Below are 24,918 nucleotides of genomic sequence, written 5' to 3'. Positions count from 1 at the left end.
ACGTGGAGACGTTTGGCCCTGCAGAAGGCCAGCCTCTGGGTACATGAAGGGTGCAGGAGCCGACCTTCCACATGTCAGACCCAGGGCAAGGGGGTGGAAGAGGGATGCATGTACTGGGCAGCCACCGTGTGTGAGCTGCCGTGTGGGATGCCGGCACATCCATAGCGGCTCATTCCACAGAAGAGGGAACAAGCGCAGTGTGGGGAACGGGGACGCATAGGGCCCAGGGAGAGCAACGGAGCAGCAGAGAGGGGGCGTCAGTGCAGCTCAGGCTGAGGCAGGCCCCAGCTGCTGGGCTGGGGAGCCGTCCCTGGCGTCCCCGTGTGCTTGGGGCAGCGCTCTTCCATGACCGCTTAGCGGCCCAGCCAGGCCACGAGCAGCCGGTGGCAGAGGCTGCTCCATACACCACTGCCATGGGTGCCAGACTTTGGGGTGCATCCGAGCCACTGGGTAGGCTCATTAGAAACCCAGCTGCAGGGCCCACTCCAGGAGTGTCTGAGTCGGTGGGTGTTGTCTTAGGCCTGAGATTTCCATTTCTAAGTCCCCGTCTCCTACGTGGCCCTTCTGACTCTTGCTTCCTGGTGAACCCCACTGGTTCCCTCCCACACTGAAAAGAGGTGACTTGTGCAACCAGTATGGAAGTGTGGACGTAATGGCGTGTGACTTCCCAGACGAGGTGGCAGAAGAAATTGCAGTTGGCCCTTATTTTCGTGGACCGTTTGCTCAGGGGAAGCCGGCGGCATGTGTGAGGACGCCGAAGCCGCCGTGCAGAGGAGCATGTGGTGGAACCGGAGCCTCCCGCCAGCAGCTGGGAGTGAGCCGCCTTGGAAATGAGTCCTCCGGTCCCAGTCGAGCCTTTGGACGACCACGTCCCCAGCAGCACTTCCCCTGCTACTTCCTGACAGACCCGCCCCAGAGGCTACAGGGACTCTGGGAGGGGAACGGGTGTTTAGGCCCACCCAGCTCTGGGGTGACTAGGGCAGCCATAGAGAATCACACACTGGGTGACCGTGATGCAGCCGGCCCGGGGACCTCACTTGGGGTGGCCTGTGCCGTCCTAGCCCTCGGCCCGTGTACAGAATGCACCCAGCAGATGTTTTAAATTGCTTCATGATGAATGGCTGGATGGCGGAAGGAAGGAAGGTGAGGCTTCGGGTCACAGGCAGGGGGAGCCGCTGAGCCGATGGACGATAGGCCACGAGAGGCACTGGAGACACTGCGACAAAGGTCCGTAGACCCTCGGCTTGCTGAGCGGCCCTGCGGGGAAAGCAGCCGGCCTGGAGCGCAGTCTCCACTCGTCTGCGATGCCTCCATCCTCCATCCAGGTCCTTGGCAGGCAAGGGAGCCTAGGCCTGCGAACCCCGCCTCTGCCTTCCCTTCCCGCCCGCAGAATGCCTGCCCGGACATCCGTCTGCCCCTGAGTCTTGCTGCCATCAGCACCTTCCCCCCCTTCTCTGCCCCTCGGTGGGCCCTTCCCCTCCCTGACCTCCCTAAACCCTGATCCCCTTCAGCTCTCTCACGGCACCCCCTCTACTCCTCCTTCACAGCTTGTAATTGTACAATCATGAGTGTGACATTGTGTCTCGCAGTCCCTCCCCGGACCACGAGCTCCGCGAGGCCGGAGCCTTGTGTGTTTCTTTGCCCCTTAGGCCTAACTTGGGGGCACAGATATGAACAAGTGCCCACCCTTGAGGGGCTCCCGCTCTTCTGGTAAAGACACATCCACGTTCTCCCTGAACGTCTAAGGCAGCAAGGCGCTGAGGTCTGACGGGTCAGAGGAAGGCCAGGTCGGCCCGAAGAGCTCCCGCTGCAAGGAGACGCTGGCATCCGAGCTGAGATCGGCCGCACGCCCCTGGTCTGGCGGCGAGTTGCTGGACCACTCGTGGCCAGTCCGAGGAGGGACGCCCGTGGCCGATGCCCCCGCAGCCCCTTGAAGCAGGCCCGCCCACCCGCTCCTGCTCTTCTGAGGTCTGTTCAGCCTCTCTTGGGATCTTTGACATAAAGTACCTATAAAATGGCGTGACCTGGCGAAGAGACAGGACAGGCAGAGAAAAGGGGAGGGAATTCGGGGCGTGCGATGGCACGGCCAGGTCACAAACAGCCTGCCGTGCTCGAAACATGAGAAACAGCAGCCGGAACAGAGGAAAAGGCCGAGAAGCAGGACAAGAATGGCGTTTCGCGGCATTAGAAGGAGGTGCGAGAGGAGCCTGCGGAGTCTGCTGGGCTGGTTTCCGGGCAGAGGGATGAGGTGCCCGGCCAGACTGCCAGGAGCGGGCCAGGCCCCAACCGCCCCTGAGTCAGGTCAGGTTCAGAGAACCCAGCCTGCAAGGACCTTGTTTCTTCAGAGCAGAGATTCTCTGGGTGTGGCGCCCAAGCCGGCAGGTGGGCGTTTCTGATGCCCACCCTCGGGCCGTGCCGCAAGCCTGCTGAGTCAGAGACCCCTGCGGCAGTGCCCCCAGTCTGTGTGCCAGTGGTCCCTCCAGGTGGTCTGATGTGCTGAGGAACCGCTGAGAGAGCAGGCCTCCGCTGGCCCTGGTGGGGAGCAAGGAGCCTGGGAGTCAGGGGGACGCGCCTGCAGTGGGCTCAGCAGGATGACACGTCCACCCTCCACCAGCTCACTTGCATGTGGCTGCGACTGAAGAAGCTCTGGAAGCCACAGGAGTCTGTGCATGTCCATCCCTGGCCCAGGGCGTGTGGGGGACGGAGGTGGAGGGGAGCCCTGCCCGGGCCGAGGGCAGTGACCTGGGGCCACCGCAGTGCAGGGTCCTCCACTGGGCTGCGTCCACTCTCCTCCAACCCACGCCGGCCTCGGTGCAAGACCAGCTCATTCTCCAGCCACACGGCCCACTGACCCTCAACATCAGGATCAACAGGCGAGCTTACAAAGAAAGTGTAACTTTGAGCCCCATCCCAGAGCAGTTAATCTGGAATTTCTGGAAGTGGGTCCATCATCGGCATCTGGCATTTTTCTCGGGCGACCACCGTAGGGGTCCCAGCACGCAGCCGGGGCTGAGGGCCTCTGCCAACTGAGGCTCCGCATGAATTCTGTCTTCCTTCCCTGGCCTCTGGGGCTCAAGGGAAAGAGGCTCCCCTTTGACACGGGGGCCTGGACCCTTGGTGAGGACCCTAAGACCTGGCTGTTCTAAAGTCCATGGCCCACAGCAGTGTCCAGGAAATAATATATATAGTTACAACTTAATGAATTCTTTTATGAGGTAATTATCCAACAAACAATCACGTGCTGGACATCAGGCATAAAGCCGCAAAGCGGACCTGCGTGGAGCTTATGCGCTAGCGGAGAAGAGAACAGATAACAAAGTATGTGCTGCTAGACTGGTAACTGCGGCGGGTCAAGCTGACGCAGGGAAAGGGACCAGCAGTTCCCCAGGGCTGGGGAGGATGTGCTCTTTAGGACAGCGGAGACCTGCCAGGGTGGACCTGTGGGCACCCGGGAGAACGATCCAGGCGGAGCTGGAAGCCCCCAAGGCGGCGATGCTCTAGCAGGTGCAAAATTCTTTGCACATGTCATCTTGTTTTATTTCCACAACAACACATTAAGGGGGACATTCCTGCCATTTTTCAGATGGGATTTGGGAAGAGCAGGTAGCTTGTCCAAGTGCACAGAGCATGTTGGGGCTGAGACACCCAGTCTGTGTGACCAGGGGCCCCACCCCCAGCCAGCACCACTCTGCCTTGTCAGCACCACACCCCAGCCCTGCCAGGGGCTCATCACAGGTGACAGTGTCTGGGGAGTGACAGGCCTCCCAAGGGGCACGGCGTGTGCTAGGCCCATGCCCCGCGCCCCTCCTCCCACACTGGCTGCTGGCGGCTCTCCTCCCCAGGCCCTGATGCTGCCCCCACCCGGCTTCTCTCCTACCTCCCTGTTTCCTTCCAACAGGCTCCTTACCTTTTTGAGCAGACTCGGTCTTCTTACAGCCCCTGTGTCTCTTGCTGGTCTGCGTCCCACAGTGGGATTTTAGACTAGATAACCCAATGTGTCACAGCCCACAGGGTCCCAGGGTGACCCTGGCCTCTCAGAGCTCCCACCTGGTTGTTTAGGCCTTCTATCAGGCACTTCCCCAACCCCCTGGCCCCTCCCTGGCCCCAGGAGAGCTATCCTGGGTGTGCACACACAGGTGACCCTCACTCAGATCCGAAGCCACCTCAAGGCATTCTCTAGAGGGTTTCATAAGAGGGGGCACGTCTCCAGACTGGGGGACCACAGTGGTCAGTCAGCCCCCCACTAAGCCATGGAAGAAACCTTCCAGAGGAAGCTGCGTCTGGACTGCCCATGTGACCGCCCCGTTACTTGCTCTCTCAAGATGGTAATACCTTTGATCCCATTTCAGTTTCATGCCAATAAAACTTATGAGGCAGCATTACTCCTATTATACAGGTGAGGAAACTGAGACCCTTTTGTGAGAGATGTAAAGGTAAGGGGCAGGGGCAGAACCCAGGATCTCAAGGAGAGCCTGACCTGACCCCTCCAGGGGCCCAGTTCACCTGCCATTGCATGTGTGCGTGTGTGCGCGTGGAGGCATGCATGCATCGGCAGGGCGCTGGGTGTGTAGTGGGGTGTGGTGGTGTTCTCTGTTAAAAACGTGATTCAACCAGCGTTCGCCATATCGTGAATTAGAGGCAGCAGTTTGTCTTGGGCCTTTTATTCTGCACAAATGTGTTGGTATGGAAACCACGCTGCTGAGGTCACGATCAAAACATCATTTGCTTCCATTGGTTTTCTTTAAAATTACATGCCGGGTGTCGGTGGGAATTTCTACATCGACCACATCAATTCTTCCTTGGCAACAAGCCTCTATCGGTAAATGGTAGTAAAGTAATTGCAGCAAATTCTTTCAAAATAATGCACAATCGTGTTCCTTTAGCAAATAATAAATTCCTCATTTTTGAGTGTCTGTCTCCACGCAGATCGTGAATGCCTTGAAGGCAATGCTCTTCCGTTCTGGGTGCCCAGGACAGCAGATAAATGGGGTCCGACTGGATAAACATGACAACTGGCAGCTCTGCCAGTGTGGGTTAGAAACAATAACCTCTCACACCTGCCTCGCTCCACACCACCCCATAGCCGTCTTGTTATTTAATTTTCCTCATGTTCCCATCTACCCTGCGAGTTATGCAGGGCATAGATCACTAGTCCCATTACAGAGTTAAAAATAGAAACTTGGCAGAGTCCAGTGACAGCCGGGCTTGCTAACAAGTGATGGAGGCCAGATTAGAATGCAGACCTTGGGGCTCCTGGACCAGCGCCCTTCTCTCCTCCCCGCCCAGCCTCCTCACACAGTGCAATGAACACCGGCGGGACGGAGGCCAGGTGGGCCAGGAGACCCCCGGCTGCTCCTGTCCCGTTCTGTTCGATGAGCGTCTTCTGCGGGGGCTTAGTTGTATGGTCCGCTCAGGCTGCCCTGCAGACCCACCAGTGCGGTGGCTTAAAGAACAGAAACCTATTTCTCCCAGGTCCGCAGCCCGGAAGTCCAAGATTAAGGCGCCAACAGGGCTGGTTTCCGGGAGGGCACCCCCAGCTCGCAGGCGGCCCCTTCTCCGTGCGCCTGAAGGAGCGGGAGCTCCCGTGTCCCCTCCTCTTCCCGCAATGACACCAGTCCTGCTGGATCTGGGCCTGGCCCTTAGGGCCTCGCTGGCCTTAATCACCTCCCTAAAGGCCCATCTCCAAACACAGTCGGTTGGGGTGAGGGCTCGACACCTGCATTTGGGGAGTGGGTGCCCAATTCAGTCCCGAACAGGTTTAATCCAGATCTCCCCAAAATGCGGACAGGTTGCCATCCCAGCTCCCCTCCCACAGACTTCTCTTGACCCTTCACATCCATTTTTCCCAATTAGCCTGGACTCACCTTAGTTTTTATTGAATTCCGCTCTGTGGGAGAGTTCTGGAGTACATCTATTTGTACACTAGAGGTTTTCTCTGTTTGTCTCAATTAATTTCCTAGAGGCCACGTGAGTGTGAATCATAATGAGTCCCTCTGGGTATTTTTCCACTGAGCTGGAGCCCAGGGCCGCCCCAGGATCTGTGCTGACAGGAAGCGGAGCTCCTGAACCGGGGTGCGGGAGGGGCTCAGAGGGGCGAGGCACTCGGGACAGGGGGTCTCGGCCGCCGCCCTCGTACCTGTGCCTCCCTTGATGGGCTGAATCCCAGCCCCCACGGAGACCAGACAACAGCCCTCCCAGCTCTAGGCAGCCCCCCTCACGGGAGCCAGCCCGCCCTGTGCCCCGGCCCAGTCCCGGCCCCACCGTCCTGGCCCTTCCAGACCCTTCCTGCAGCAAGAAGCTCGCAGGGCTGAAGTGTGTGCCACCCAGAGCCCATACGTCCCCTTCAGACCCCGGGATTCACGTGGCCCTGAGGCTGCACAGGCCACTTTTCCTGGGGCAGGACCCACAGGCGGGCACAGCCCTGAGGTGGGATGATGAGCACAAAGCCTTCCGCAGCCCTGCGTGGGGGGGAGCAGGGATCGGCGTGATCCCCCACCCCTGCTCTCCCCACCTCACCACGCTCCAGGACAGAGTCAAGGACTCCAGGAGTCTGAATTGGAAGCTGGCCCTCCGTATCCTTAAGAAGGTGTCATGGCAAAGGAGAGCGTGTTCTTAGTTCAACAATTTGCTAATTTGATGTTACAGTTAGGCCCTTGCACATACAGTATGTGGCCTTCCACCCGCACTGCTGCCCCACGAATGTTAAAGTGTGCCTGGGGAAGCAGTCTTGAGAGGAAGACTTAAGATTCAGAAAGCCCTGTGGGGACATGTGCACACGCACACACGTCTATGTACCCTACATTCATGTATATGACCATCGTGATTAATTCTTTCTAATAATTTATGATCATGCCTGCCAGGGTAAAGTTGAAGTGGTGAGTATGTGGAGGGGAGGGGACTAGCATGGTCACTAGGACATGTTTGGTGGGGAAGTGCTCTGTGTGCAAACGTCCCTGACACTGTCCATGACGAGGGCATCTCGAGCTGTGGGGACCCTCCAGGAACGCAGAGACTGGCCAGATTCAGGTCTGCCTGTCCGCGCTTAGACACACACACACACACACACACACACACCCATATGCACACAGACGCACACACATGCACACAAAAACATACCCAGACCCACAAAGATGAAGCCAAATGCACAGACACACTCATGCGGACATACAGACACACTCAGGGACACACACAGGTGAATCGTGTCACCTCCGAGGGGGCCACCCTCAGTCCCCCACCCTTTCTTCCTCGCTCCACCAGTTTTGACCCATAAGGACTGACTGACTGTACAAAAAGCGGCCCATATTTTGGTGGCCCCAGGAATGTCACCAAAACATGGGTTTTATAGCCTTGGATATGCGCGCAGAGGTAACACTGAACCCTGTGCAAGGTCACTTCCCCTGGAAGGTTCTAAGTCACAGCCCCAGGCCAGGCCTTCCCGCCCAGCCAGGCTGGGCCATGATAAAAGTTATGCCCATTGTCAGGGTGGTTAGTAGAGGATGAGACCAGCTTGGGCCCCTTCCTTTGGGGTCCCCACTGACAGTGCCCCCCTCAGCGGCCCACCACATGCCTGTGGGCTTGGAGATTCTCCAACCAGCTGCCTCCTAGTGGTTCCAGGGGCAGAAGGCGGGGGAAGAGAGGGGACACTGCCTGGCGGGGGAGATCTGCCTACACGTCCGTCCCCCTCCTCCTCACCTTGAGCTCCACCAGCATCTTTGCAGAAAGCGCATCAGGGTTTTCCCGGAGTCCCCACACTGCTGTCCCTGCCCCAGTCCCTGCTCCAGCCCTTCCTCCCGGGGGCCGCAGTGCGGTGCAGATACACGGCTGCTGCTGACCGGCTCTGGGAACAGTGGATCTTCCAGACTCTTTCATTCATGTCCTCGCCTCTGCAGACCCGTGTAGAGGAAAAGCAAACCCCGCCAAACCCTTTGGGCTCTAGCGGCCTGGCGGCCTGCTTACTCCTCTCTGACCCCCTCTGGAAGCCGGAAGCCAGAGAGGCCCACCCACCTCCCCCCGGGGGCCACAGTCCCCTTCTGCTCATCCCAAGTGGATCAGTGAGTGCCCATGCCCCACTGAGCCCCACACCAGGCCCTGGGGCCCAGGAATCGGTGGGACCTGGGGAACCTGGGAAGTCACCATCTGAGGCTTCCAGACCAGCGCCCAGCACTGGCCTCCCCCAAATGGCAGGGGAGCTTCTGGGCCTGCGAGGGCTGGGCTGCTGGCTCAGATGGTCAGGCAAGGTGGGGTCCTGCCGACCGTGGGAAGGAGGGGCGCCAGGGCGCTCCAGGGCCTCGGGGCCAAGCGGCAGCGCTCGCGCTGACACCTCGGCAGGGCAGGGAGACCTTGAGGACCCCCAGCACCTGCTCCTCTAGCCCCGAGCCACGAGGGGAGCTCAACCAGACTGAAGGGCTGGAGAGGCCAGGGGCTCTGGGGTTGCAGAAAGCCTTTCATGCATGAGAGGCCGTGGGCTTAGCATGACCCACTGCCGCCATCTGCCCAGGACTGCGGAGCTTCTGGGGATGTGGGGCTCTGGGGCTCTGGGTGTTAACACAGCGACCATCCTGGGCAAACGGGAGGCGGCGTTCTCCTGACTGAGGGGCTGCAGGAAAGGGTCCTTCCCCTGCGAGCCTGGCTCGGGGTTGGGACAGAAGGCGGCTTACACCCAAACAGTGGGGACGGTCGCGCCAGCTGCTGAAAAGCTCTCCTCACCCTGCCTCGTGCGTGGGGAGGAGAGAGCAGAGAGGGTCCTGGGGAAAGCCTGGGGCTGCCGAGGGGAAACAGGCAAAGGGAAGTGTCTCGGCCTCCACGGTGGACAGGAGATTCCCTGGGCTTCAGGGAGCCGGGCACAGCCTGCAGAATCCAGAAGGACGAGGGTGCTAGGCCACGGAGTCGGCCTCTCCTTGGACCCTTTTCCAGGGCACAGATGCTGGCAAGGTGGCTTCAGAGTCTGCCTGCGGCCCCATCCCCCCAGGGACCCAGAGAGCAGGCCTTGTGGGGGAGCCGTGTGACGCGGTCCTGGCGTGGGCCTGAGACACCCCAGCAAGTGCATCCTTTCAGCTCCGCCCTAGGGAGCGGGGTTCTGTCCACAGGTGTCCCGACCGGAAGTGTGGGCAGAGATGGCTCAAGAGGTCACCAGGGCTAAGCTGGGCTGACAGGGCGGACCCGTGGAGACCACCTCACCCAGACCCCTTACTTGACAGGTGGGAGACTGAACTCCAGGGAGGCGTCCCTAGCTCAGGGCAGCATGTTCTCAGGGGGTCAGAGCCCCAGATGGGGCTCCCCACCGTCAGAGGCCGCAGCCTGAGGTCCTCGGAAGGGAGGAAGCTAGAAGGTAGAGCGGCCCTAGGACGCCCCATGCGGCCCTGACCGGGGCTCACTTGTGGGAGTTTGGTGCCTTCTGCGACCAGGACTCCTCTCCCCACTCCGGGAGAGTCTCAGGGAGGTCCGCTCCAGGGTGCTGGACACGGCAGGGGTGCCTGCCTGCTCGCCCCTCCCTCCAGGCCTTGGAATGTGTAAGAAAGAGCAGCCACACCCTCCAGGCAGGAAGGCACCCCCACCTACGCCAACAACATATTCCAACTCTTCATCGGCTGAGAAGGAGTGGGAATCATATCCTTTCTCCTAATCGGCTGATTAGGAGGGTTCCTGCTGAGGACCCTTTAGCAGCTGTGAACACGCCTGGGCTCCAACCAGTTCAGCAGGAAGTGGGGTCGTGAGGCGGCCAGGACCACAGGATCCATTCTGGGGTGTCTGGGTGAGGAGGCGGGGAGGTACCCAGGCCCAGGAAGCTGGGGAAGGCGGGAGGGCGGGAGCGGGTGCCGGTGAGCCCTTCCGAGCAACCGGGGTGGTCCCAGGCGCAAGGCCAGGGGAGGGCAGAGGGCAGAAGAGGACGAAACAGGGTCGGGCGGGAACAGCCCCCTGCACCTGCAGGTTTAGCACCTACAGCATTTCTGGTTTGTCCTGTCGTGGGTGAGCCCCACGCTTCCAGAAACAAGATGCAGGAAAGAACCTGAGAAGCAGGCTGAGGAACAGCAGGGCTGTGCCTTCTAGGAAAAGCGGGGCTCCTCAGAAGGGCTAACAGGAGGGCACCTGCACCCCCACACCCTCCAGCCCTACGCACGGGGAGGGAAGGGCTCCAGCCTGGGCACAGCAGCCAGGGGCGGCCTTCAGGGGAGTCTCAGGGGGCCAGCCAGCTCTGCCCAGGCGGTGGAAGGTGGGTCCCCGGGAAGTTTCCTGCACACAGAGACGCCCTGCTTAGCGATGGGCCGTTGGACCTCCCTCTGCAGTGACTGCCTGGTGGCTTGGCTTCGTGCCTGGCTGGCCGCTAGCAGGCTGTTGCAGGGAAGTCTCATGGCTCTGACAGGGCAGTCGGTCATCTCCTCTGACTCTCAGTTTCCTACAGAGCTTTGCACAGCTGGGCATCCAGCGGATCCTCCTCAGAATCCTCTGGGCCTGCATCCCCCCATCCTTCCCCATCCCCACCCCTGCACGCCAGCAGCCACCCGGGAGAACAGAGCCGGCCCAGGACAGTCCCTTCTCACTTTTCCACAAAGGGGTGGACTACCAGGTGCGAGCAAAGGCAGGTGCGGAGGGTCTGCCAGCCTCGGTCCTTTGCCCAGGCTCGGGGAGGGGGGCCGAGCCTGGGTGGCGCCCAGGACCCCGCGCCTCCTCACAGACACCATGGGTGCTGTGTGCCTGGGGCTGAGGAGCAGGGTTCTCCCAGGGACTCAGAGTGCTGGGTGTCTGGCTGGGGCCACACCGACCCCAGCCACAGTGAGTCAGCTCCCAGGGCCCTGGGGGCAAAGGGCATGGGGGTGGGGGATCCTTGCCCAAGGCAAGCCACCTCTACCTGCCAGCCCCCTTTCCCTCTGCCATCACCCCTGGCCAGGCCCAGGGGCCTCAGTCTCCCCTGTCTGGGTCTTTGGGAGAATAACCCCTGAGTTTCCCCTAAACCCAGGCCCTTTGCTCCCCCTGCCCTCATCCCAGCAGGGCTGTGGTCTCAGCATCTGGGGCGTATGTGACTTCTGTTCCGCCTGCTCCCACCACCAAGTCTGATAGATGCTGGCCTCCTTGCCCAGGGTCCCCAGCTCCCACCAGGGGCTCCCCCCTCAGCCACACTCTGTGTCCCCCCGTCTGCCCGCCTGCCTCCCACAGCCCACAGCTCGGATATGTTCCAGGACATGGTGGTGCCCCTGCTCAGTACCCAGCTCTGCAACAGCTCCTGTGTGTACCATGGGGCACTCACACCCCACATGCTGTGTGCCGGCTACCTGGATGGGAGGGCTGATGCATGCCAGGTGCAGCAGTGGGGGGGCCCCCTGGTGTGCCCAGACTGGGGCACATGGTGGCTGGTGGGGGTGGTCATCTGGGGCCACAGATGCGCAGAGCCCCATCACTCTGGCATCTATGCCAAGGTTGCTGAATCCCTGGACTGGGACCATGACAATGTGGGGTGAGTGTGGGGGTGGGGCGGGCAGGTGGGTGAAGGACCCTTGGGAAGTGGGATGCTGACACGGTAGGCCTGGGCCTCTGGGGGCCAGGGAACGTTCTCCAGAGTGGGAGGAGGGAGTGGGGTTCACTGGGTCTCTGTTGGGTTAAGCACTGACCAGGGAAGAGTCAATCTGAATTTGTAGCTCAGATCCGCCACGTACCATGTGACCTTGGGCAAATTCCTAACCTGCCCTCACTCAGTGCCCCGATGTAACCGTCGTGGCTATTTCCTATGCTCTCGTGACTATTTAATGAGGTGTGTCCCATACCAGCAAGGGCTGCAGCAGGCTGGGCTTAGCGCGAGCGGTCCTTGTGTTACTCACGTACTTATTTATGACTGTCAGGCTCCCCTGGGTTCTCAGGTGGTTACTAGGGCCCAAAACCCCTCCACTAGGGAGCTTAGCATTTAGCAGTTCGGGTTCAGCAGCTGACGAATTCCTGTGTGACACTGGTCAAGCCACTCAACCTCACCCCTTCAGTGGGAGGGCCAAGTGGATCTATTAGAAGACATGTTATTTCTATAAAGCACTTCATAACGGCATGGATGCTGATGAGAAGCATCTCCCTGCAAGGCAAGTTGTAGCGGTGGGTGGCAGATAGTAAACTCTGGAGTTTACAGAGGATGTATGCATCTATCTTCTCATTCAAACCTTACGAATAAGCTAGAGAAGCAGATATTTTTGGCCTTGTTTGTTAGAAGTGGAAATCAAGGTTCTGAACGGTTAAGTAATTTATGCAAATGAAAGTTACTTGGCTGGCGGGTGGTGGGGCCGCCTGTGGGTCAAGCTCCTCCCTCTTTGGGCCTAGGGCCCCTCCCCTGCCGGCTGCTTTCTCCGCCTCACTGCATAGCAGCTTCGTGTCTCCTGGACTCTCTGCCAGGTCCACGAGATGGAGGGGAAGCAGAGCCCCTGGAGCAGAGGGTGTGGATCTTCCGTCCCCACGTGAGGAAGAGCTGTCAGCCCCGGGCCTGCTTCTAGGCCTCGGGGCCACTCCCCTTGGGCCCTGACTCGGAACCCCTCTTTCTCACCAGGGAACTTCAGTGGCAGGAGAGAGGCTGGGGCCGGGCCGGGCAGGTCGGGGAGGCATGGACGGCAGGCGCTGCTGGCAGCATCTGGGAACCTGCTTCGGGCCCTCTCCTCCCAGCCCGTGTGCATCTGATGGGAGGATGCTCTGCTCAGGGGGGACGTGCCTCCCTAGAGCTGGGGACTTCTGGGCAGATGACGTCAGGGCCGGGCCCGTCCAGACTAAGCCCGTGGAGTCAGGGCTCTCGCCACTGCGCAGTCGGCCTCACCTGCGCCCTGTCTTCCCCTGGCTCCGGCTGGCCTGCTGGGGCCGGGGCCCTGTCACAACGCTCTGGCGGACTCTCGGTTTTAAAACAACAGTTCTGTGAATCAGTCCAAGGTGTTCTGTTATTAAAGTGGAAAAAGTCTTTGTCCACTTCTCTCTTCTCTCTCCCTCTCTCTCTGTCACACATACACACTAAGGGATGGAATTACCATTTTCCTCCCATCGTTATTCCCGCGTTTACCCAGCATCCTTCTCTGGTGCATCTTTTTCCCTCTGCTTGGACCCCCTCCCATGAGCCAGTCACTAGCTGCTGCCAGACTACCCCCGGGAGAGACCTCTGCACCTTTTCCGTGCTGCTCCCTGTTCCTGAAGTGCCCTTCCCCTTTTGACTAATTGTCTTAGTCCATCAGTCAGGAAAGGGATATTTATTAAGAAGCACTACATGCCAGGCCCTGGCAAACATGGAGGACACAACACAGCAAAACCAGATGCAATCCCCACCCCAAAGGGCTCACCGTTCAGTAGGGGAGACACTCATGGATCCAAGGACCACGTGAAGTGTGCACTCATCCCTCCGAAAGAGCCACGCGAGGGCTGTGCAAGGCGCTCCTGAAAGCCCAGGACAGAGACGGCTCAGGGAAGGGCCAGTCCAGACGGCGTCCAGGAGGGCAGAGGACGCCGCGGGCTGAGGCAGCAGGCAGAGTCCCTGGGGCCCCCAAGGGATGGAAAGCCACTGGGGTAGATGACGTGAGCAGAGCCTGGAGCTGAGGTACACCGGTCCTTGTCCCCAGAGCAGCGGCACCCATCTAGGGAGCTGCCCGGGGCACCCTCGGCTCACTGTCACCCTTTGAGACCCAAGACAGATGTACCTCTGCTGCCCCCACCCCCACCAGCCTGCCCGCCGCGCTGGCACCACTCACACACGGCCATGGCGGGGGCTTGCCTGTGGGACCCGGGCAGGACCCTGTCCTCTGCCCCTTTGTCCTTCGGGCCCTACAGAGCCGGCAGGTGGTGAACGCCCAGGGAAGCCCGTCGGGTCTGTCACTGCACGACCACCTGTCTGTTTCATTTCCTCCCCTCCACCCTCCCGAGCAGTTGTGCAAGTTCCACGCCACCACCTTAGCTCAGACTCCTGTCGTCCCCCGCCTTCTGAACATCCTCCCGCCTCCCTTCTCTCCCCCACGCGATCCATCCTCCCGGTGGCTACCAGGCTTCCTTCCTAATGAATTCCTCTCACGTAAACCTCTGCTGACCCCCCATTGCCTGCAGGATCCAATCCAAATTCTTCAGGCCATTCAGGGCGCCTCACGATCGGGTCTCAGACTGGCCGCTTTGGCCTTGTGCTTCACTGCAGCCTTTCTTCCCCGTGCCCTACGTTCCCACCACAGTCACCATCCTAGGTCGCCCCTCAGGCAGACCACCACTCCCGGCCCCCGGCGTCTGCTGAGGCTCATCTCAGCCTCCAACTTCCTTCCCTCGTGTTGTCCGGATCAGAAAACCACCAGTGTTTGATGAAATGGTTCAACTGCCAACCCTTCATGGAACCTGATACCCCAAATCCAGAATTAGTGGCTCCTCTTTGTATGTGGTTTTTCCCAGCACCTGCCCAGTAACCGACATACCATGGTCCTCAGACATAACCCCTCAGCCCCACTCGTCCCTGTGATCTCCCTTTGCGGCCACCGGGGCGCCCCCGGGAGTGGGGGGCTGGGAGCAGCAGCCGGCTCCTCCACGGCGGGAGCCTGCAGGCCCAGGAGCAACGGGAGCAGGCCTTCCTTGCTCAAATATTCAGACAAAAAATGACCCCAAGTGTAGTCAGGAAATGATTTCTAAGCCAACAGAGAACTGTCTGTTATTTCTGGACAATTTCTCAAGCTCAGAGATAAGATACAAAGCATATAATTCGCATACTATAATAAAGGTGTCCCCCACAAATGCCTGATTTTGTTAAGCAAATACTTTTTTTTTTTTTTTTTGTACTTTAAAAGCCATTTGCTTTGGGAGCCATTCAACTTTCTTTCTAAATTTAAACTTTCAAAACAGCCAAATGCAGATTGTGAGGAGAACTGCGCACGTGGTAGCTCAGGGCCACTCCTGGACACAAAGGGCATTTTTCATCTGCTTTAATTAAGACACAAAGGAGTGGCAAGAATATCGATCATAAGGTTGACTAAAAATAACTTCCTAAACATCTGCGTCAGGACAGCAGTGGCTGTCTGACACTTTAGATCCACGTCCAGCGACTGCCGTGGCTGTAAAACCTTTGTGATCCAGAGAAAACAAGCCCCGCTCGCTGTGTACGACCTTCTTTGGGCCCTTGGTCACCCACTGGCCTTTTCCTTCTTCTCCAAGACTGGCTTTCATGCCTCAGCCAACGTGCATCGGGCCTGAGTGCGCGAAGCTGCTCTCTCTGAATTCACGGCCGGGCTCAGACACGCACGTGCGGAACACAGACGACAAAGCGGTCCTGGTGACATGTCCTCAGATGGACACAGTGCAAGATCAGAGCTTGCTTTGTGTTGGCATCAGCTCCTCTGAGCCCCTCTCTGCCGTCACGAGCGCCTGGAAGGCAGGCGAGGCAGGGACTTTCGTCTCCGTTGGATAAATGACCACATGGGGAGGGGAGCTGCTAAATGGCTCACCCAGGTTCACCCTTGTGACCCAAGGGATGGGGCAAAAAAGAAAGCCCAGTGTCCTGGTTTCAAGTCCGGCTCTCTCCACCTCCACAGGGCTGCCTTCCACAGACCTGGGAAGCCAGGGAGAGAGACGGACACGTCAGCGTCCCTTGGAGGGAGAGGGAGGCCTGGGACTGGACTTAGGCTGGGGAACAGGAGTGGTCTGGGAGCCATTGACAAACCCCCTATCAGGCCATGAATGCTTTTAAATGAAGGGGGTTTTCAGGACCCTCTTAAGTTGTGAGAGAGAACCGACCATACATGGCAAGATGAGCAAAGGGCAGAATGAGATTCCAGGGCCTTGACTTTTACTCTGGTTCACGTTTAATTTTAAAAGGCACATGCAGGGTGGAAAATCCCAAAGCCACATCGGCTTCACTCGCGTTCCCTGCTGCAACAGGAGCAAGACCGTCAGACCTGGGGCTGCAGGAGGGATGCCTGGAGCCCCCAGGAGCTCATCCTGCCCGCCTGAGCCAGTTCCACCGCTGTCGGTGGCCTGGCTGATTCGGTTGGAGCCCGCAAACTCGTGACTGACCCAAAACTCACTCCTGCGGGCAGATCTGCTTGGGAGGGAGCCGGGTTCATGGCTGATAGTCATCAGATTAAATAAAATGGACAAAGACAATAATGGGCAACTAGAAAAAGTCCCCTTGCTGCAAACAGAGCATCTGAAGCACACGTGCCAGGGCATGAGTCCAGCAGATCTGCCTGCCACTGTGGGTGGACTTGGGGGCCCCTCACAGTGTCAGACAGATCTGTACCTCCAGGACCTCAGAATGTGACGTGCTTTGGAAACAGGGTCTGTACAAAGTTGGAAGAAGTTCAACTCAAAAGAAAGTCACTGGGATAGACAGTAATCCAGTATGACTGGAGTCCTTGACAAAGGGAGAAATCTGGCCAGGGATGTACTCAGAGCGAGGGTGCTGTGAAGAGGGACAGAGAGAAGACGGCCGCCTGTAAGCCAGCAGGGAACTCCCGGGGCAGGTCCTGGCCCTCAGAGTCCCAGCACCTTGACTGGGGGTTTCCAGACTCCAGAGCTGAGGGGCCACACATTTCTGTTGTTGCGTAGGCCCCCAGTCACCGGCACTTTCTTACAGCAGGCCTGGCCAGCTAACACCTCCGGGCATGTGGGGGGCAGAAAGGCCCCTGGGTGCAAAGCCCTTCTCATGAGAGCATGGAGCCCCAGCTCTGGGCTCACACCAGCCTGGGTGCCACCTTGACTTTGTGCCACCTACTGTGTGCCCTCTGACAAGGCACTTAACCTCTCTGTGCCTTCATTCCTCATCTGTGAAATAGGACAACAGTATCTTCCTCAAAGGAGTGGTTTTAGGATGAAATGTGAAAACATACAGTCTTTGGCTTATACAGATCCGAGGCGCAAGTGGCCCCCTCAGCAACTAGGCTCGGTCGCCAATGAGACCACCTACCAAATGCTGATGATAAAAAACACCAGCCACTTTTGTGAATTAACCACCAAGAGCACATTAATCTAACATCACCACACCTTCTGCAGGGCTCTGTGAACATTAGGATGGACGCTTCCCTTCTCAGTCTTCCTGCCCCGTTGAACTTCTCGCGCACTCGCTCTTTCTGTCTCTCTGACGAGATGCTTCGGCTCTGTGCTCACAGTACCCCTCCTTCATTTCTCCTGCCACACTGAGAACAGAAGGGGACGGTCCTTCTGCAGCCCCTGGGGCCTTAGCGTCCTGCTCACATGGAGACGGCCTTACAGACTTGGAGGAAAGACTGCACCCTTATTTGCCCTTTTGATTGCCTGGTTAGAAAAAAAAAAAAGTCCTGTTACTTAAATCCTCCCACCTCTACCCAAAAATAATCATCATCATAATAAAAGCAAGTAGAAAGCCACTTCCAGTAGCAATCATGATAAAGTCGTAGAGGAAAGCCCTGCTTGCCCAGAGGTGCTGGGGAACTGGCCGTCTGGCCGTCTGTCCTTAAAAGCTACCCTGCCAGAGCTGAAGACCGGCTTTCAGAGAATTCCAGTGTCAAACACGCCGAACTCCAGTGGTTTGATCCGCACTGGTCCAGGAGCCTGGCAGGATGTGCTGGCGTCCTGGGGACACGGTGTCAGGGCTTCAGTGGGTGCTCAGGAGCCCTGAAAACCAGCACTAGAAGGAAGCTGTGCCTCCAGGTACCACACGGACTGAACAAAAAGGCTGTTCTGCATTGATGTAAATGTGAGTTCCACACCCAGCCAAGGGAGGGGGCTCTCCTGAGACTCAAAATCAAACCCTCCTCCTGTTAAAGGCCTCAGGGGATGCTTACAAGGCCGCTCCAGCTCGCACCCCAGGCCCCCTTTTTTCTTTATTTGGGCCACATTGCCACACGCTGTGTGGGGCTGACCGCAGATAACTTTGTGATTATTTATTAGCTTACTCTGCCCAGCTCCACAGCAAGGAAAGCAGTAGGTGCCATTCCTGCCTTCAAAGGGGTTGCAACTCAGTCAGACATCTGCCCACATAATTAAACGCTGACTGTGTGCATTGAACCTGAAGTGCTGAACACTGGCTGTGTCTGATCGCCGCCCTGCGTCAGGCAGTGCCGTGTGTCTATGTACATTATCTCATTAGTATCAGCAGCCGCACAAGGTCAGCCGTGTCATTCTCCACATTTCATAGATGAAGATTCTGAGCCAGAGAGAATAAAGGACTCGTCCAAGGTCACAGGACTGAGCAATGTAGACTTGGGTATGAAGCCAGGGTCGGCGTGGCCCCACCAGGCATGCTGGCCCCTCACCCTGGCAGCCCTGCCCCTTCCACCCTTACCGAGTCTGGGAGGACCAGCCGTCCTCTGCAGAGACCCTCCAAAGGGTCACAGCCATGTCCCTTCTGCTCCTCCATCCCTGCCCCTTTCATCCCCACATAGTCACCCACAGTTCCTAATAATCTTTGCCAAGATGAGATGATGCCAAACACCAGAGAACCAAGACGGAGCATTCTCCCAATCTGCGGCAGACGCCAAGGGAAAGCACATGTCAGTGCTGAGTAAGAAAGAGTCAGTGTCTCTGCCTCATGGGAGAATATCACTTTCTTAATGTGACTGTGACCTTGTCTCTATAAAACAGAGTTGTCATATAGGTCTGCCTCTCCTCTAACTGAGCTACTCTTTTCTTCTTATTGCTTTGCTGGTGAAAATTAACAAAAGACAAAAACTAGAAAGTTAAGATTCTATTGAGTTAAATTCTCAGGAACCCCAAGTTGAATTCTCTTATGTTGATTAAGTGCACATTAAACAATGGGGTTCCTTGGGTAAAGAGAAATAGAAAAAGAACTAGAAACGATACTGCCATGTAACTCCAGGGCTGGGGGTGGGATTATGTTCCCAGTCCAGGGCAAATTACCTTTGAAGCCAAAATCAGTCAAACGGAGAAATAAAGTGGGAGAAACCCGTTTGTTACCTACAAGCAGTGGTCCACTTCTGTTCACCTGTGTCTCTTATGACCCAGCTGCAAAAGGGACCCCACCCAACCTCTCTGGTCCCAATATATCCTTGCTCCCCACACCCTTGTAATCACCTGTTGATACGGAGATGAACTAATGCCAGGCCAAAGATTATGGAAATATCGCAATTTTACCCACATGCCACATGCACGTACTACAGTGCCACTCAGGCAGGTGGGAGAGGTGGTTGATTTTTTTTTAAATAAACAAGAAGTTGACACAGGGTTGCAGGAGATTTCAGTTTTCCATATCAGCTACAGGTTCCACTCTGCTAAAAAAGCATAATGTCCAATGTTCATTTTAACTGCCTTACTAATAATTGCTTTTCAGAAAGTCAGAGATGCAAAGAGCGGAACTTTTATCTGAGACATCAGTTAGAGGACAATTGCAAATTTCGTAATAGACAAGGAAAAAATGGTCTGGTCTAGGCACGGGCCCTGGCTTCAGGGAAACATATTTCAAAAAGCACAGATAAACACCAGAAATGATCTCATGGCCAGAGAGAGACCTTAGAGGAAAGACATCATGCTACGAATTAAGAGTAGAAGAGGGGGAGGTTCAAAACTGAAAGTCTGATCACATGACTAAGTAGCATGCTACAATGAAGGACAGGAGTGTGGCACAAATGGAAAGCAGCAATGAGTGCTGCAACACGACAAAACGGCAAGAAGGAAAACGAACAGGCCCTTCGTAAGCAGACACGTAAGAATGGCCTGTCCTTGAAAAACAGTGTCAGGCAGATCAAGCCCAGAGTGTGCTGATGTCTGTGAAAACCATGACTTCAAGGGAGTTCGGGGCTAGGGCGGGACCACAGCCAGTGAAGGGAGAGAAACGAGAGAAACTTAGAGGTGATGATGCGACGCTTAAAAAAAAGACAGGAAGCTGACGATTCAGACGTGATTTTGCCTCCATGCTTTCCTCCAAGAATTACCCGAGACCTGGAAAGGACGGGACGCAGCTGAGAGGAAGATGAAGCCTAGGGTAGGTGAGAAGATAGAAAGATAAAACCTGAGTTTCAAATAAGTTCCCAGTTCTAGTACATTCCATGGGACTTAAGAATAAAAAATAAACTGTGGCTGTTTATTTTAAATTGAGTTTTGATGCTACATTCTTCCTAATCATAGAGCTGATTTTGACCATTTGTTTTGGGATAACTTCTTCCTAAATATAGACGTTTTGCTAAAGCCTAAAATTTCCTGAAAGCTACAAAGCTGCAATTTAAGTTTTCCAATCATCACATGGTTTAAACAAATACCTCACTTTGTCGTAAGGAGTTTGGTCAAGAATTTTGTGAAAACCATGTTAACTAGTCCTCGAGATGAGCAATTGCCCCAATTTTCAAAAAGCGGGCAAAGATCTACTCCTACTTCAGAACAATGTAATTGAAGTTAATTTTAGAGGAGATCCTAGAACAGATTACTAAACTGATGGTTGGTGAACGAGAAGTCCTGATTTTTGACTTGTAGGTAATAATAATGTAGATACACGTGTGGCAAACTGTTTAGACGATGCATTTAGGAGAACTTGGTCATGAAATTTATTATAAAATTAATCTGACATATGTAATGTTATGCATAATTTTTATCATACTGCATGTTAATCAAGCATAAATGGAACCCTTCATGCAAATGGAAACAATCAGTCTTCTCTAAAAGCGGCATTTCTAAGGCCAGAGAAGGGAGGCAGAACCAGGCAGCAGCTGCTCGGCTGCCCGCGCAGGCCCCCCCCGCCAGGCAGGCCTCTGGGGAAGGGCGCTGCTCTGCCTGAAAGCGAGCCGGTCCCGGGCTCCAGCTGCAGCTGGGTCACCATGAAAAAAACCCAGGGGGATCTGGTTCTAAGAGGGCGGGAAAATCCTAATATTTGAAACCATCAGCAAGAAAAAAGTCTTCTCCGGGTTCTTTTGAATATCCAGACGCCGTGGGACTGGGTTACCTGGAGCCAGAGGGAAGGGGGGCCCAAGGGGCAGTGGTGGCGTGTCGGCTGCCAGCTTCGTCGAGGTGCGTGTCACTGGGTGCCCAGTGTTCGGGGAGTGGCAGCGGGGTGGACCCAGGGTGGGCCTGAGCGGAGGAACCGCGGCAGGGGGAGGAGGGGAGACGGACAGCCGAAGGACTGACGCTCCTGCAGGCAGAGGCTGAAAAATGATGCAGAAAGACCAGGGGTCCAAAGAAACACAACCGAGACTTTTCACGGGAATGAGCCCGGGTTGAACGATGCGCTGTGAGCAGCGGCCTCAACAACCCAGCGGGCTTTCCAGGGGCAGGGCGGGGGCGGCGACCGGGGTCGGTGCCGGGGCGGGCGCAGACCGACCGGGTGATGCCGCGGAGGCGGGCCCGGGGCCTGGGGGACCGCCAGGCGGTTTGCTCCTCTGACCTTTCCCACCCCCCTCTCCCCACGCCCGCTGTCCCTGCATCTACCAGGCACGCTCCTCCCACCTCCGGGCTTGGCCAGGGCTGGACGCTGCTAGGCGTTCTCCACCCAGGTGTCTGCGTGGCCCGCTCACCTGCGGGAGGTGTGCATCCTCTTCAGAAGGCCGCTCACCCCTCTCTCTGGAGCTCACCTTTATCACCCGACATTCGTCTTTCCCACGGCGCTTAAATCTTCATACTATCTAATTTGTTTATGTTTCATTCATTAGGTCACTACAACTTAAATCACCAGAGGAACAGGGGCTTTTGCTTGGGGATGGGGGCTGCTCAGCGGGCTACAGCAGTGCCTAGCACCCAATGAACGTAAGTGGGATGGGCGCAGGGGCCAAGGGAGAAGGAGCGGGGAGGCGTCTGCGGCCCTGGGAGGGCGCCTTCAGCAGCGGGGGCAGCTGAGACCCATCTGCTCCCACCCCCACCTCTGGCACTAAACCAGAAATGAAGGGCACGTGCTCTCTGAGGAGTTACACGCAGCTCAGCGGCGTACCGCCCTCCCCCCACCCCCAAGCTTCTGGGCGAAGATTTCATTACTTGGCTTTAAGACTTCTGAGGCTTTCTCCAGTTATGACATCACAAAATTCTTGACCAAACTCCTTACGACAAAGTGAGGTATTTGTTTAAACCATGTGATGATTGGAAAACTTAAACTGCAGCTTTGTAGCTTTCAGGAAATTTTAGGCTTTAGCAAAACGTCTATATTTAGGAAGAAGTTATCCCAAAACAAATGGTCAAAATCAGCTCTATGATTAGGAAGAATGTAGCATCAAAACTCAATTTAAAAAGACTTCATGCCAATACTTTTCGTATTTCCCTTTGCATTTATAGCTGCGTCCCTTGCTAAGTCACTCCTGTACACACCTTTGTTCATCCATGGCACAAACTACTGCAGGGCTTGGACAAACTACTTCTTCGGGCCAGTTTCCTTATGACAAATTCCCTGGGGTGCGTGTGTGGGTGTGCACCACCCAGAATTTGCAGGGGATAGACAAACGCTAGCGAAATCAGGTGAAGAGAATAAAACCCCACAAAAGGCTGGGGATCATTGCCTTAAGTGATGGCAGAAGTGTTTGCAAGTGTGGGAAGATGATGTATGTTCTTTAACAATGCTATTAATCAAGGAAAATACCACTTGATCCATTCACAGGTGATTCTTCAGCTACACGTGCAGCTTAGAGTACAGATGCTCTCAGAGTCCGGGGGATCCAGTTCCTGGGCTGGCCAAGCCAGAATAGAAACCCCGGGTATGACGGACAGGCTCCTTGGCTTCTCCCCACAGCCCAGGCCCTGAGACCCCCCAGGCCTGGGCAGAGTGCCACCTGGAGGATCTCCACTGCAGAGAGGAGTCCTCGTGCAGAGCTGACCCTGGAACATGCCACCAGTTCAGGATCCACAGAGTGACAGGGGCTGCTACCAAGTCATGTTATGGATTAAAGTTTTTTTAAGTCTTGCCTTAACAAAATTTCCTTTTTACCAAAAACTTAGGCAAACTTCCTCAAAGCCCCCTGTATAGCTCTGGTTATTTGAGAGGAGTGTCTGGCCAGTGGGTTTCAGCCCCAGGAGGTTCACTGTCAAATCAGTGGACCAAAGAAATGACAGTAGGATGTTCTTGGGGTGAAAGGGTTACACCCAACTTTGTTCCCACGGTGGCAGGTGAGTCACTAAAATCCTGTTCACTCAGAGCAAGTCTGCACGCAGCAAGCCGGTCTCTGCCTCTGGGCCTCTCGGCCCGCACAGCCATCCTCTGGGCCTTCTGTCCAGGGCGCTGCCACCACTCCAGCCTCTGCTCTGCTCTCCTGCAGCCTTGCAGCCCTGCCACCGTGTCACACCCAGAGCACTGGGCAGAGCTCTTTTATAGAGTCAACAGCCAAGTATTGCCCACAGGTGTGCAGTGAGCTAGTCAGCCAGGGCCAGATGAGAATCCTGGCCACAGGAGCTCTCATTTTATCCACAGGCTTCCAGTTGGCCCCCAGATGCACTAGATGGGTTGAGCCTCTCACAGTTCCCTTCCTCTCATCAACACGCTTTCTCAAGGAGGAAGGTTCTAGTCCCACTCCGACTCAGGTTCCCCATCAGAATAGTACCCCCAGGGTCTCCGGGAGAGCTGCCAGCCAGACCCCCTTCCACATGCTCCGTCACTGGCTCATCCTTAACCCAAACGTCCACGTGTCAGCCACCAAGTGCCTTGGCCCGGAGGATGCACTGTGCCCGTCTGTCTGCCATGGTGCCCCGCCTGGGCAAGCTCACTTTGGATTCGGAGACCAGAAATGACAATGGGATGCTTTGCGGGGAAGGTCTGGCACCAAACTTTATTCTGGCCATGGCAGGTTGAGCGCGGGAATTCCGTCCGCCTCCGGGGCAGTCTGGGCGCAGGGCAATCACGGCCTCATACCCGAGCACCGGGCACAGCTCTCTGTACTTGGTCACAGCCCGCGGCCCGCACGTGGGCGAGCCTGCGCCTGCAAGCACTGCACGTGTGCGGTGGGCAACCGACCAAGCCGGCGAGGGTCCTGGCCACGGAACTTCCGTTTTCCCTACACGTGGTGTTCCAACTATCAGAGAAACGGCTCTGGGAGCAGAGTCCACGCGGCCTCCGAGCTGTAAAGCTACCGTGGGGAGGGAAGGAGTGAGGGATGTGCTTTCCAGTTACAAGCAATCCCAGCCCCAAATTGCTGCACCTGTCACCAGGAATAGCTTCTATGAAAAGAAACCGGTGCACCGTGTAATAGTCCTGGGGTGTAATTATTTCAGTTCTGTCCTCAGTTCCCCAATCTCTCAATGCTGAGGAAAGAATGCTACCTGAAATTGTGTCTATTTTCAAAAAGACACTTTTTCATTTTTCATGTGAAAACAGCCTCTTCTTCTCTTAGGAAAGACTTCTTTGTTCTCAAAAACCTTACACTGGTGCAAGTCACCTCTCTGCGTTCTCATGTCTGAGTATAGACAAACAGCTTGTCATTAAGCACAGCTGAGTTCTGCTGTAAAAAAAAGTCTTTTCCTGTTCATTCTTCTAGGACCCCCTAAGGAGGTAACAGGAAAACGAAGCAGCAGGAATGACATGGGCTGGGCCAGAACCAAGGAGAGGGTGAAGGCGGGAGGAAGAAGTCTGTCCCTGGGCGCGGGGGCAAGCGCTGTCCAGGGAGACCACACTGTCAACCCTCTCCTCACAAGAGGCCGTGTCCGGCATGCGATGTGATCCAGGGTCCTGCAGAGGCCCACGATGGCCTTAGCAGGACCCACACGCCCGGCAGCTGCAGGAGGCAGAACCCAGGAAGCTGAGCCCAGGCCAGGGTCACCTGCATCCACAAAAGGGTGTCAGGCTGTGAGCCCAGATCAGTGCACGTACACACGCTCAAGGACAGTGACAGTTTAAAACCTTTGGTAACGTACAGAAACAGTGGAGCTTAAAAAGGGGGAAAAAAATCCAACTAAGAAAACAGAAGTTAGTTCAAATAGCAGAAGTGACAAAAATTTACACTGAAAGTTCTAAGAATCCTGGGAATTCTGACAGTGTTATGAAGGAGGGTAAGGCAGTGACTTCTCTGTGAGGACCATAAATGGCAATAAAAAGAATGGCATAGAAACAGGGAA

General features: G+C 56.3%; 2 long non-coding RNA genes across 2 annotated transcripts; one reads left to right on the top strand and one right to left on the bottom strand.

The window, feature by feature from the left end:
- Nucleotides 1–14,556: 14,556 nt before the first annotated feature.
- LOC118967348 (uncharacterized) lies at nt 14,557–21,522 on the bottom strand. The gene is made up of 3 exons (XR_005054267.2): nt 21,408–21,522; nt 20,840–21,038; nt 14,557–17,223 (listed from the first exon to the last, which is right to left on the bottom strand). It is a non-coding gene; the product is annotated as an uncharacterized lncRNA (long non-coding RNA).
- LOC118967347 (uncharacterized) lies at nt 20,603–22,944 on the top strand. Its single transcript, XR_005054266.2, has 3 exons — nt 20,603–20,904; nt 21,543–21,636; nt 22,475–22,944. It is a non-coding gene; the product is annotated as an uncharacterized lncRNA (long non-coding RNA).
- Nucleotides 22,945–24,918: the final 1,974 nt, after the last annotated feature.

The sequence above is a fragment of the Manis javanica genome, chromosome 6 (assembly GCF_040802235.1).
Source record: "Manis javanica isolate MJ-LG chromosome 6, MJ_LKY, whole genome shotgun sequence".
NCBI lineage: Eukaryota > Metazoa > Chordata > Mammalia > Pholidota > Manidae > Manis > Manis javanica.
This window is presented reverse-complemented; position numbering and strand designations above follow the sequence as displayed.